The 14,979-nt window shown below is 42.1% G+C and overlaps 1 long non-coding RNA gene across 1 annotated transcript; it reads left to right on the forward strand.

Annotated features, from left to right (window-relative positions):
* The first annotated feature begins 263 nt into the window (after positions 1-263).
* LOC137092452 (uncharacterized) lies at positions 264-8,398 on the forward strand. The gene is made up of 3 exons (XR_010908291.1): positions 264-542; positions 858-899; positions 8,350-8,398. It is a non-coding gene; the product is annotated as an uncharacterized lncRNA (long non-coding RNA).
* Positions 8,399-14,979: the final 6,581 nt, after the last annotated feature.

Raw genomic sequence — 14,979 nt, forward strand, 5'->3', positions numbered from 1 at the left:
ATATATATATATATATATATATATATATGTATGTATGTATATTTATATATATATATATATATATATATATATATATATATATATATATATATATATATATATATATATATATATATATATATATATATATATATAGATATATATATATATACACACACACAATTTAAACAATTCATTAATTCATTGTCTCTCTGTATTGCTTTGAGCATGATTGGTTATTCTGACTGTCATCCGTTATACTGGCCAATGACAAATGCGCGCGCCTTTTACAGGTCAAATTTGAATTATACGTTTGTTGTAGAGTGAGTGTGTGCGCTGCTAACGTTAACGTTACTGCTCGGGCATCTGTAATGCAGTAGCTAACTTCGGTTCTGTTCGGTTTTACATGGATTTCTACTTGGTTATTTTTTTAAAAAATGTTTTATATTTTGGGCGAATTTAAGTTGCGGGATGTTAATGGAGGACAAAAGAAGAAAGAAAAAAGAAAAAAATTCATATGGGCAACTTTTACCAACGTAACGGACATATTGGAACTGCAGAAGGTAAGTTAACTAACGTTAGTTTTATTTTTATTTTTTAAAATCTTCTGTTACATCAAGATATAAATGTTTAAGTGATAATCAAATCGCGATTACCCCAATAACGACATTAGTTAGTAAGTTGCATACTGTAATCATTAACTACCAGCTATCGTTATTGTCGTTGTTTGCATGTGTTAATATTATAAGCTAGGTTTGAGATAAAAAAAAATCAATATAGAAGCTTTGGATTGAGTGAACTGACTTTTGAAAATACCTCTGTTAGTAAGTAAGTTAAATAGCTAATATTGTTGTGTGTTTGTTTCCCTCATGAACCAGAAATTTTGGGAAGAAAATCCAGCCTCACGATCTTCAGGGGTGGTAAGTATTGTAATACTAACACGAAGACAGTGAATTGATAACGTTAACGTTACTGATATGCACAGTAGTAACGTTAGTCATTTTATTGGAAGTTTGTCGTTATGTTAATATTTAATTTAATTTGTTGAAGATATGAAGGTCATTCGTGTGGGAGACAACACATGAAAACGTCTCAGGTTACGTATGTAACCCTAGTTCCCTGAGGGAACGAGACGCTGCGTCGAAACGCTGTGAGAACGCCTCTGCGTTAATGCGTCGTGAAGCGCCTGTAGAACCATTCCATCGGAAAAAAGATCGATCGTCGGCGTGATGACGTCATCGACCGGAAGCTATAAAACGTCCGTGAAAACAAACAGGAACTAACTTCTGATAAAGCCTGAAGTAAGTGATCACGGACACGCCGGGAGTATGGCAGAGCGACGCAGCGTCTCGTTCCCTCAGGGAACTAGGGTTACATACGTAACCTGAGACGTTCCCTTTCGGGGAACTCGAGCTGCGTCGAAACGCTGTGAGAACGCTTATACCCACATCGCCATAGGACCAAGTGTCTCGTATGTGTGAAACCGAAGCGCACACGGTTACGAGAGAACCTGTGCCCCTACTGTAGATGCCAGGTCTAGCTCGTAGAACCTGACGAAGGTAGAAGGAGACGACCATCCGGCCGCGTTACATATATCATGGAGGGAAGCCCCCGACAAAAGTGCTTTAGAAGCAGCCATACCCCTGGTAGAATGTGCCCGGACAGCCAAAGGAGATGGCTGCCCGGCAGCTTCATAAGCAAGTGAAATGGCCTCGGCCACCCACTTGCTCATCCTCTGCTTGGATACAGGAGCCCCCTTCTTAGGGGGTCCGAAGCAAACAAACAATTGTTCAGTTTTTCTCCACAGGGCAGCTCTGTGGACATAAGTATCCAGTGCCCTCACCGGACACAGCAGATTTAATCTTTCCTGGTCTGACGTCAAGAATGGAGGAGGACAGAAGGCTTGTAGAGTGATGGGGCCCCGTGGGCTCGTAGGAACCTTGGGGACATAACCCGGCCTGGGATGCAGAAATGCTTTCACCATCCCAGGCGCGAACTCTAGACATGAGGGCCCTACTGACAGGGACTGAATATCTCCTATCCTTTTAAGAGATGAAATGGCCAAAAGGAAGATAGTTTTCAGGGTGAGGAACTTATCCGAAACCTCCTCCAAAGGTTCGAACGGAGGTCCGGACAAGCCCCTCAAAACAATGGCCAAGTCCCATGCCGGGACCCTCGAGTGCATAACTGGCCTCAACCTTAATGTGCCACGAAGGAAGCGTGTAATTAGAGGGTGTCTTCCCAAAGACACTCCACTGCAAGGGACGTGGACAGCGCCCAAGGCCGCCACGTACACCTTAAGTGTGGAGGGGGTCAACCCTGCAGAGAACCTTTCCTGCAGGAACTCCAGCACTGTACCAACCGGGCAGTTAACTGGATCCCACTGGCGTTCTCTGCACCAAGCTGAGAAAAGTCTCCATTTCAAAGCGTACAGCTTCCTCGTGGACGGAGCTCTGGAGTGTAGGATGGTCTCTACGACCTCGGCCGAGAGACCCTCCTCTATGAGCCTAGCCCCCTCAGAGGCCAGGCCCACAGTTTCCACATCTCCGGGCGTGGGTGCAGGAATCTCCCGCCCGCCTGAGAGAGTAGATCCCTCCTGGTCGGAATCTCCATCGGAGAGCCTTCCAGGAGAGATATCAGGTCCGAAAACCATACTCGGGTCGGCCAGTTCGGGGCCACTAGGAGTACCTGGGCCCCGTCCCGGCGTACCCTCTCCAGAACTCCTGGAAGCAGAACAATCGGGGGGAAGGCGTACAGAGGCAGCCTCGGCCACTCCTGTACCATGGCATCCAGCCCCAGCGGAGCCGGATGGGTCAGAGAAAACCACCGCGGGCAGTGAGAGTTCTCTGCCGAAGCGAACAGGTCTATCTCTGCTTTCCCATAAACCTTCCATAGGAGCTCCACCACCTCTGGGTGGAGTCTCCATTCCCCGGGCCTCGGCCCCTGTCTCGACAGGTTGTCTGCTTCCTGGTTTAGGGCCCCCGGGATATATACTGCCTTGATTGACAGCAATTTCCCTTGGGCCCACAGGAGGATCCGATGTGCCAATTTGTCCAACGGACGAGACCTCAGACCCCCCTGGTGATTTATATAGGCCACCACGGACGTGTTGTCTGTTCTGACTAGTACGTGGTGGCCCCTGAGGTCGGGCAGGAACTGTTTCAATGCAAGAAACACTGCGAGCATCTCCAGCCGATTTATGTGCCAGTGCCGCTGATGTTCCTGCCATAGACCCTGGGATGAGCGACCACTCATGGTCGCCCCCCAGCCCGTGAGGGAGGCGTCTGTCGTTAGCGTTACGCGACGAACATGAGCCCCCAACACGGGACCCTGAGATAAAAACCCCGGGTTTTTCCACATGACCAGAGCACGTAGGCATCGCCGCGTGACTTTGATCGTGCGGAGCGGATTTCCCCTCGGGGAGAACCCTTGTGTTTTGAGCCACCACTGCAGTGGCCTCATGTACAGTAGGCCAAGAGGTATCACGTTGGACGCTGCTGCCATGAGACCTAACAGTTTCTGGAACTGTTTCACAGTGACGGCTCGGCCTAGCTTCTGTTCTTTGGCGGCTGCCAGGATCGACGCTATGCGTGTTGGCGATAATTGCGCCCGCATAATTATCGAGTCCCAGTTCACACCTAGAAAAGTGGTTCTCTGAGCCGGAGAAAGCACACTCTTCTTGGCGTTCAGCCTCAACCCCAGCTTCGACATATGGGCGAGAACAGCATCTCGATGCTGAACCGCCATCTGCTCTGTATTCGCTAGAATCAGCCAGTCGTCGATGTAGTTCAGTATGCGGATGCCCTGAAGACGCAGCGGCGCCAGAGCTGCATCCACACACTTGGTGAACGTGCGGGGTGACAGTGCTAGACCGAAGGGAAGTACACGATATTGGTATGCCTCTCCCCCGAAGGCAAACCTCAGGAACTTCCTGTGATGTGGACGGATGGAGACATGAAAATACGCATCTTTGAGGTCTATGGTGACAAACCAATCCTCCGATCTGACCTGCGCTACAATCTGTCTGAGTGTAAGCATCTTGAATTTGAGCTTGGCCACCGAGCGATTCAATAGCCGCAGATCTAATATCGGGCGTAAGCCCCCATCCTTCTTCGGCACGATGAAGTAACGGCTGTAAAAGCCAGACTCCCTGCTGGGAGGGGAAACCCTCTCTATAGCCCCTTTTTGCAGGAGTGTCTCTACTTCCTGTGCCATTACCAGAGCCTGCTCCGGGCCCACCACTGTAGGTAGGACACCGCAGAAAGGAGGTGGCCGACTTCTGAATTGAATGGCATACCCCTTTTCTACTATCTGCAGGACCCACTGAGATATATTTGATAGACGTTTCCATTCGTCTAGAAAATCTACTAAGGGAACCAGCCTCTCGAGGCTGGCCTCTGGTGTATTTTGAGCAACAAGCACAGTGCCCTGAAGCGGCGGACCGGCAGGGAACAACTGACTTGACTGCTCGGGGACCCCCCGAAGGGGGTGCGGACCACCCTCGGGTGGCCCGCGGAGACCGACTGCGCCCCGGCATTGCGGCAGGGTTGGCAGCGCGGCCCCCCGAGGGTGCCGTAGGGAAACGGGTACCGTAGGCAGGGGTAAGCACCGTTTCCCTACGGGGGGAACCACCCTCAGCGTCCTGACGCTTCTGGCGTCAGGAACGCTTCGACGAAGCCTTCTTGGCGATCAGGACTGTCCGCAGATCAGCCCTGCCCCTCGAAGGCTTCGTCTGAGAGCGCCGCCCCTGGTCCCCGCGCTGAGGGGGAGCCCGAGCGGCGACGCTCTGCTTTTGTTGTGCCCTGTGAGCTGAGCTCGTACTCGGCTTGGGCTGCCTGATGTCAGCGGCAGCCCCAGGGACCTGGACTCGGAGAGGGAGAAACTGCTTCAGCGCCGCAGCTTGTTTCTTTGACTCCTGGAACCTCTCGGTGACAGTGTGTACTGCGTCACCGAAGAGGCCACCAGGAGACAGCGGCGCGTCGAGCAGAAAGCTCTTCTCCCTCTCTTTGATTTCGGTGGGGTTGAGCCATAAATGTCTCTCCGTAGCCACCAATGCTGCCATCGAGCGGCCAACACATCTGGCCGTCTCTTTGGTGGCCCGGAGAGTTATATCAGCTGCTGTTCTAAGCTCATTTATGACGTCACCCCCCACTTCATCGCGTCCATCTAGATCCCTGAGCAGGTCAGCCTGATAAGCCTGCATAATTGCCATGGTGTGAAGGCATGCAGCAGCCTGACCTGCCGCCGAGTACGCTTTGCCCACCAGTGCCGACGTTGTTTTCAATGGTCTGGTGGGCAAAGTCGGGGCCTTTAGGGACGATGCCTAGGAAGGCGAGAGATGGCTCGCAAGCGTCTCTTCTACCTTTGGCATCGCCCCATAGCCGTAGTGCTTCAGCCCCATGATGTTACTATAGACCGTAGTCTGAGGGCTGAACACACGGTATGATGCCGGTCTCCTCCATGATGTTGCCACCTCGGTGTGCAAATCATGGAAGAATGGCAGGCCCCGCCGCTGAGGTTCTGAAGCGCGAGCGGGCAGGAATCTTTCGTCTAATTTACTAGAACGTCTCTTTCCTGCCTCAGATCTTTCTACGGGCCAGTCAATGTTTAATCTGGCCACGGCTCGCGTTAGAACCTCAACGAGCTCATCACTCGCAGGAGACTGAAGTGGCGAATCTTCAGTCGCGATGCTCTCAACGTCCACCTCCTCGGAGCTGGATAGTTGGAGCACCGGCGGCTCTCTCGGGGGGGAAGAAACCGCAATGCGTGCTTCCAAGCCCCGAGAAGAACCGCTGGATGGAGCGGGTGAGGGCAGAGATAAGGCAGCGCCCGTCTCAAACCCCTCCGCAACATCCAATTGTGAACCCCACGACTGCAGCCTCCGCTCTGCCTCGGCAGCAGCGGGACCAGAGCCGCGGGGAACACGAGCCGAGGCACCCTCCTCGAAGAGTGCCCGGCGGGAGCGCAGCGTTCTCAGTGGCATACGCTCACAGTGCTCGCAAGCAGCCCCCTCGAGGGCTGCCTGGGCATGCTGCGCTCCCAAGCAGGCAACACAAAGAGAGTGTGTATCCCCACTCGTGATGTAGCGTGGGCAGGGATGAACACACCTCTTAAAGTTACTGCTTTCGCTCGCCATTTCTCTATCTATTTTATTTTCTCTTTTTTGTAAAATATATGGAATATTTAACAAAGGGTGGAAAAACTCTTTCAATAGACAGACAAAAACACCAAATAGACAGACAGGTTCACACAGATCGCTTACTGAAGGCACAGAAGCTAGTTCCTGTTTGTTTTCACGGACGTTTTATAGCTTCCGGTCGATGACGTCATCACGCCGACGATCGATCTTTTTTCCGATGGAATGGTTCTACAGGCGCTTCACGACGCATTAACGCAGAGGCGTTCTCACAGCGTTTCGACGCAGCTCGAGTTCCCCGAAAGGGAACAGAAGTAACGTTTCACTTGTAACGTTAATTCAGGTTTAGACAACATATGTGTGAGTAAATGATAAGAGAATTCTCATTTTTGGGTGAGCTATGTTTTTAGGGTCTTGTTTCCAATCTTGGAGTCATTAGAGCATACTTTATATCTTTTGGAGATCATAGTCATGTTTCCCTTATGTGCCATATAAACGTGGGGAACATAGGAATGACCCCCAATGAACCCAGAGTTGCCAAATTATAAGTTTAAAGGGATAGTTCACCCAAAAATGAAAATTAGCCCATCATTTACTAACCCTCAAATCATCCTAGGTGTATATGACATTCTTTTTCTTTTGTAATATAATTGTATTCGTCTGGAAGAAGAATCATATACTTCCTAGGATGATTTGAGGGTGAGTAAATTATGGGCTAATTTTCATTTCTGGGTGAACTATCCCTTTAAACCCCTCCATTCAAATATAAAAATGCACATAGTGCCTCTGGCACAACCTGAATATGAATCCCTATTCTCTATGACTATTACATCATGCTGGCCGCTAAGATTTGTTACACTAGGGGTGTCACTCCCACAAAATATTCAAGGATGTTGTTCAGTTATTTAGTATTATTATGAATTCTGGTTAAAATCATTAACTTTGAATTTTGTTGAACTTCGAAATAAGCACATTGCATGGCATCATTACTCCAGTCTTCAGTGTCACATAATTAAAATATGCTGATTTGCCATTGAGATTTGGGGAGTTTGGAGGCCAAGTCAACACCTCAAACCCGTTGCTGTGCTCCTCAAACCATTCCTGAACCACTTCGCTTTGTGGCAGGGCACATTATCCTGCTGAAAGAGACCACAGCCACCAAGGAAAGGGTTTCCATGAAAGGGTGTAAAATAGTCTGCAACAATGCTTAGGTAGGTGGGACGTGTTAAAGTAACATCCACATGGATGGCAGGCCCCAAGGTTTCCCAGTAGAACATTGCCCAAAGCATCACACTGCCTCCGCCGGCTCGCCTTCTTCTGGTGCCATGTGTTTCCCAGGTAAGCGACACACCTGGCCATCCACGTGATGTAAAAGAACACGTGATTCCTCAGACCAGGCCACCTTCTTCCATTGCTCCGTGGTCCAGTTCTGATGCTCGCGTGCCACTGTTGGTGCTTTCGGCGGGGTCAGGGGTCAGCATGGGCACCCTGACTGGTCAGCGGCTATGCCGCCCATACGCAACAAACTGCGATGCTCTGTGTATTCTGACACCTTTCTATCAGAACCAGCATTAACTTCTGGAGCAGTTTGAGCTCCAGTAGCTCGTCTGTTTGATCGGACCACACGGGCCAGCCTTCGCTCCCCACGTGCATCAATGAGCCTGTGCCATGAGCCTGTGGCCGGTTCTCCTCTGTTCCTTCCTTGGAGCACTTTTGATAGATCCTGACCACTGCAGACCGGGAACAGCCCACAAGAGCTGCAGTTTTGGAGATGCTCTGACCCAGTCGTCTAGCCATCACAATTTGGCCCTTGTCAAACTCACTCAAATCCTTACGCTTGCCCATTTTTCCGGCTTCTAACACATCAACTTTGAGGACAAAATGGTTACTTGCTGCTCACTTCAATTTTCACTATATATATATATATATATATATATATATATATATATATATATATATATATATAGTATCCACAGTGTGTACGGCTTTCTTATATATATATATATATGTATGTATGTATGTATGTATATTTTTTTTTTTTTTTTTTTTAGCAACATAAAAATATGATGAAGCTTGTGCTTGTCTTTGAGAGATTAAAATTATGTTTGACTGCCTGTTTCTTTCCAAGTATTTTTGACATTTCCTTTTCCAACTGTGATAACTGCTAATGATAAAACTTTAAAAGTAGATAAAGCTCATTTTAACTTTTTTTATTTTATTTTCCTTTTCTTTAGATCAAGCATCGGAACAATGTTTACAGGGCAGAACAGGTATCAACAGAGAAACAAGTACATCACTAGTAAGTATCAATGCAGTATATAAAACCATAGACCATAAAGGTATAATGCACTCCAAAATGCTCTATTTTCCCTTCATCATGCCATCCCAGCTTTCCACAGATTGTTGGAAAAGTGATTCATCTTTGTGAGTCCATATAGGCCTACAGTGTGTGCATAATTACACAAGGTGATATTCTGATCTTATTTTTTTCCAAGCACATTTTACCCATTTCACACAAGTGTGCCACACAAGTCCTAAAAACTGACTTGTTGTCCATCTTTTTTACATTCTATGATTCCACACCATATTAATCTTGATAACTACTATTAATTTATTAAATCATTTATAAGGGATGTATAATTAAAGAAGGCTGAAAGTGAAAAAGGTAAAATGGGCTAAAAAAGAGATTTAACTCAGATTGAAGAGTCAAAAATTATTAAAATGGAATGATGCAATACTAATGCAATAATCAAAATTAAGGTGTGACCATTGGACAGCAAAATGCTTATTGATTCAGCAGGGTCATACAAAAACAGGCAGATTTTCCAGAACTGCAACCTACCTGGAGTCTCCTGAAGTGCAAGGTGTCCTGACATCTCAGACACTTCAGTTAGGTAAAGAATCCTAAAAAACACCATTTAATAAGAATCAAACATGAAGACATACATAATAGACAGATTGAGAGTGACTCTTGTGATTCTTATTAAGTGGGGGTCATATTTCAGGGTTCTTAAAAGTCTGATATCCTGACACCTTGCACTTCTGGAGACTATGTAGGTTGCAGTTCTGGTGGTGTCTGGTCCTGTGGTTCTGGAGACTAAAGGGTTCCTGATGGTTCACAACTAATTCACCTTAATTCATATTTGTTTTAGAAGTTAATTTATTTCTTCACCTGTTTTTTTTGCTGAATCGATGTTTTGCTGTCCAATGGGCATGCCTTAATTGTGCAATTTCTAGTATTGCATCTTTCTCATGGGTATTTAAAAAAAGGACGTTCCAGTCTAAGTTAAATCCTTTTTTTTTGCCCAGTTTATCTATAAATGAAAACCTGTGTAATAATGATGCACACCTGAATACAAGACATTTTTCACTCCGAGCCTTTCTTAAAAAAAATATATCACTTATAATTTTGGATTTGAATTGGTAAAATGTGCTTAGAAAAATAAATCTGAATATAAACTTGCATTATACTAAAGCATGCTTCAGAAACTACATAATAATAATAAGTTATCTTATCATGTGAGCTTCACAATTCTCTTGGATTATTGTCATGATGTGTATACTGACGTGTTTGTTAAAAAAATGTTATACAAATGACAATAATTTATTGAAAAATCCCTGTTTGCACAATTCTACGAAAACAACTAAATAACTCTGTATTAATACATTCTAGACAAGTGATTTGGCAATTCCATTGGTAAAGAATGCATATGTGCGCAGACCTACCTTGTCTGCGCACATATGCATTCAAACACGCATACCTATAAACTAAACATGTAATGCGCATGTGTGTCCATCACCATTAAGTTTACACAGAGATAACGGTATTGTTTTCAAAAACAATGTGTTTTCAGGCCACCAGAACTCCATTGTTGTGTAAATGAATGTCCAAAACGCGTTGTGTAAACGTCCCCTTATAAAGCATATATATTTTTTAAAAACCTTGTCTTTTTTTAATTGAATTTGCCTAATTAAACTCATCTGAACCACCTAATCAAGGTTTTCAGAACTACCAGAACATTCCAGGCAGATGTTTAGAGCTACACTCTGCAGGAAATTCTACACACAAACTGAAGGGATAGTTGACACCATAATTAAAAGTCTATCAATCACTTACTCACCCTCATGTTGTTCCAAACATGTATGACTTTCTTTATTTTGATCAATTTGTTTTCAGTGTTTTTTTTTTTTTCTCCATACAAAGGAAAGCAGTTTGGTTGCCAACATTCCTCAAAATATATCAAGAAATAATTATACAGGTTTGAAACGACATGAGGATGAGTTAACGATGACAGAATTTCCATTTTTGGGTGGTAAACCATCTCAAGTATTTTCATGTCTTTTTAGTTAGTTAAAAAATATGCCGTCATTAATCCTATATTTAATTCCCTTAAAAATATTGAGGGAAAGACCCTCAGCTACCAGACCCTACCATATGAAACAGAAGACAAAAAGAAAACTTTAATTACATTAAATTGAGCTTGTTTAAAGTAAAAAATAATTTAAAAAAAAAAAAAAACATTTATTTAAAATCTTTTTTTTTTTTTTTTAAGACTTTTCAGAGAATCATAGTGTTCTTTTTTTCTTCCCAGATGCACCAAGGACCCTGCTGATTACTGGTATTTTGAAGGATTGTTCTTTATCTGCTTTATCTTCTGGTAACAAATCATGGATCTTTTTTTTTTTGTTACTTCTTAAAACGCTTGTTAGAATTCTGAATAAAAGACTGTTATATTTGTAATCAGATATCTCGAGTTAGAGACGGTTTGTGGATTGTACCCCCCTCATTTGTGTTGAAATCCGATGGCTCAGTGATGCTTGCATAGCCAGCAATGACATTTCGTTTCTCAAGATCCATTAATGTACTAAAAACATATTTAAATTAGTTCATGTGTGTACAGTGGTTCAATATTAATATTATAAAATGACAAGAATATTTTTTGTGTGCCAAAAAAAACTGACCGATTTCAAAACTGCTTCCTGAAGCTTAAGAAGCTTGACACGCTGATCGCGTGTAAAACCGCCAAACTGCTGAGATCATGTGACTTTGGCTCTCCGAACTGCTGATTTGACACACTGATCTATAATGCTCCAAAGCTTCTTGTTTTGAAATCGGGCATCACTATATAAGTCGTTATTTCGTTTTTTTTGGAGCACCAAAAATATTCTCATCATTTTATAATATTTATATTGAACCACTGTACTCACATGAACCGATTTAAATATGTTTTTAGTACATTAATGGATCTTGAGAGAGGAAATGTCATTGCTGGTTATGGAGGCCTCACTGAGCCATCGGATTCAACACAAATATCTTAATTTGTGTTCCAAAGATGAACGAAGGTCTTATGGGTGTGGAACGGCATGAGGGTGAGGAATAAGTTACATTATTTTCACTAACCCTTTAACATTTAATAAATAAATGCTGTATAATTTTAATAAACGTTGTACATTTTGTAAAGTGTTACACAGTCTTGTATAGCCATAATCCTAAAGTTTGAGAATTTGATAAAACTATTGTTAATTACTGAAGTAGTTTAAATGTTGTATTTTATTTATATCAATATCAATAATTTAATGATGGAATCATTCCATTTTATTTAGATTGTTTTACATAATTTAAACACTATTAAATTGTGTAAACAAATGCTGCAAATCAGAGTTTGAGTTGATTTGAATTCTTTTTATACTGTTTTCAGACTTATTTTATCTGCCAAAATAAAATAAATAATTTTAAATCTTTATCACGTCTTTGCATTTTATTGAAAGAGTTTGACTGTAATAATCTGGAAAATGCTTGTAAAATAACAGTAATTTTCTGTAGAACTACCATTACCGTCATTTTATTGAAAGAGTTTGACTGTAATAATCTGGTAAATGCCTGTAAAATAACAGTAATTCTCTGTAGAACTATCAGCGCCGTCATTTTATTGAAAGAGTTTGACTGTAATAATCTGGTAAATGCCTGTAAAATTACAGTAATTCTCTGTAGAACTATCAGTGCCGTCATTTTATTGAAAGAGTTTGACTGTAATAATCTGGTAAATGCCTGTAAAATTACAGTAATTCTCTGTAGAACTATCAGCGCCGTCATTTTATTGAAAGAGTTTGACTGTAATAATCTGGTAAATGCCTGTAAAATTACAGTAATTCTCTGTAGAACTATCAGTGCCGTCATTTTATTGAAAGAGTTTGACTGTAATAATCTGGTAAATGCCTGTAAAATAACAGTAATTCTCTGTAGAACTATCAGTGCCGTCATTTTATTGAAAGAGTTTGACTGTAATAATCTGGTAAATGCCTGTAAAATTACAGTAATTCTCTGTAGAACTATCAGTGCCGTCATTTTATTGAAAGAGTTTGACTGTAATAATCTGGTAAATGCCTGTAAAATTACAGTAATTCTCTGTAGAACTATCAGTGCCGTCATTTTATTGAAAGAGTTTGATTGTAATAATCTGGTAAATGCCTGTAAAATAACAGTAATTCTCTGTAGAACTATCAGTGCCGTCATTTTATTGAAAGAGTTTGATTGTAATAATCTGGTAAATGCCCGTGAAATAACAGTTTTAAACTGTAAAAAAACAATCATAAAAAAATGGTAATTGACTGGCAGCAGCGGCTGCCAAACAAAAACCGTAAAAAAAAGGTAAAACACCTTAATTTAAACAAGGAAAAAATCTGTAAAATAACATTGTTTTTCAATAAATCTTTTAATGAAAATTTCTGTAAAATTATTGTTTTTGCATTTTATTTGAATTAAGATATTTTACTTTAATTTTACGGTTTTTGTTTGGCAGCCGTAGCTGCCAGTCATTTACCATTTTTTTACGAGATTTTTTTTTACAGTGTTTGTATATTTTGCAATATATTACATGAATATATAATATATTTTATAAAACCATCAATATATTATTCCATATATTTAAAATATATTAAAATATATTTCAAGTAATATATTGGTAAATATATTTTCATTTCGTAAGGGATTAAAGGGATAGTTCATCCAAAAATGAAAATTAGCCCATGATTTACTCACCCTGAAGTCATGACTTTGGATTTATCGGAGTCAAATCAGAGTTATATTAAGAAAGTCCTGGCTCTTCCGAGCTTTATAATGACAGGGATTGTTGTTCTTTTTTTGAAGTCCATAAAAGTGCATCTGTCCTTCAAATACCGTGCTTCACACAGCTCCCGGAGGTTAATAAATGCCTTCTGGAGGGAACTGATGCTTTTGTGTAAGAGGTGACGGGCCGGCCTTCAGTGGTATCCTACCTGAAATGATCCACCTCTTAATAAAATCATGGATATTACGGTATACAGAAACGCAATATAACAGGGCAGATATCGCTCATGAAGCAAGAATGAATTCCATTACTAAAGCAGGAAACCCAATTAACACAATTCAACCATAGACCGTAAAAAAATATGGACGACTCGACATCATCCGTTTCCGCATGGCAGATTTGAAGCTTTCAGGCGGCCTTGCACGGCGCGGACATCTTGGGACCGAGTCTGCGCAGTAGCGATTTCGGGACCGGAGTTGCGCAGTAGAGCGCAGGAAGTAGAGCAGGAAGTACAGTCGCGATATCAAAAGCCCGCCCACACTCTCGCAGATGCAGAACAATTAATTATGTTGGTGTGAAATAAACAGTTATGGAAATGTAGAAATTAAAGCTAAAGCTCTAATCTGCTCCCAAAAATTTCGAAAAAAGTCCGTTAGTGCCTCAGTGACAACTTCACTCAGAGAAGCCGTCAGTCTCAGCTGTCAATCATGACGTCACACCCCCCGTTTTTATAGCATCAAATAACTAACTAAAACTAAACTTATTTTTAAAACGAACACCTGAAATGAAATCATCGTGATGATAACTGCCTTCAGTGACATAAACTAACTTTGGGGGGAAATTTTTGAAGTGTAATTTTATTGTTTAGTTTGCCTCGCGTCCATTAGAAAACACAGAGGGGCGGCTATACTGGGACCGGTCACCGGGGGGCGATCGAGGCGCGAAAGCTTCAGTAAATGAGAGGGAGACTGCAGGCTTGAATTCAACAAGTCTTCTTTTACTGTAGCCACAAAATTTTGTAGTAGGCAGTTTCAATATATTTGCAGCAATTTCTGGCAAATATTAACACAATATGTGCATTGACTAGTGCATTTGACTAGTTTACAGTAGCATTTTATTCTGGGGAGAGAAAAAGAAGACAATGTTAATGTTTTTCTTGCGTGATCTGGTTATTTTATTTGGATCATGTGAGTGCATGATTTAAATAGTGTTTAAAAAAAAAAAAACAGGGCAAACAATTTAATTCAACTCTTTATATCCAGGTGCTATACGTTCCTTAATTATGTACATTACGATGGAAAATCGTTTTTCCTTAAATGGAAAAATTTCAGAGAGACTAAAAGTTGTTGAAATATGAAAGATAGCATCTGGATGTATTAGCTATTGCAGTGCCGCTCACATTATCTAACTGCAGTTAAAGTCTAACAATCTATTGTATACACTGAAAACCCTAATAAGTTGATTGAACTCAATTGATTTGAGTAAACTCGTTCACTCAATTCAATTGAGTAATGGAGTCTCCCAAAACTTTTATATTTAAGTTCACTTAACTTGGTGCTCACGTTCACTGTACTCAAATTGTTAAGTTCACCAAACTGGGTACACCAGCAGTTCAGTACACCATGCTGGGTACAACCAATCAAAATTTCAGCATGCATTGCAGCATGAATAAATTATACATCTGAATTGTGACACATTTTCTTTGATTCTTAGTATTTGCTTTTACTTTTACTCTTTTGTTCTGATGTTTTTGTAGCTTGTTTTATGTTCGGAGTTGATCTGTTTATCAGATTTAAA

This window comes from Pseudorasbora parva, chromosome 11 (genome assembly GCF_024679245.1).
Source record: "Pseudorasbora parva isolate DD20220531a chromosome 11, ASM2467924v1, whole genome shotgun sequence".
Lineage (NCBI taxonomy): Eukaryota > Metazoa > Chordata > Actinopteri > Cypriniformes > Gobionidae > Pseudorasbora > Pseudorasbora parva.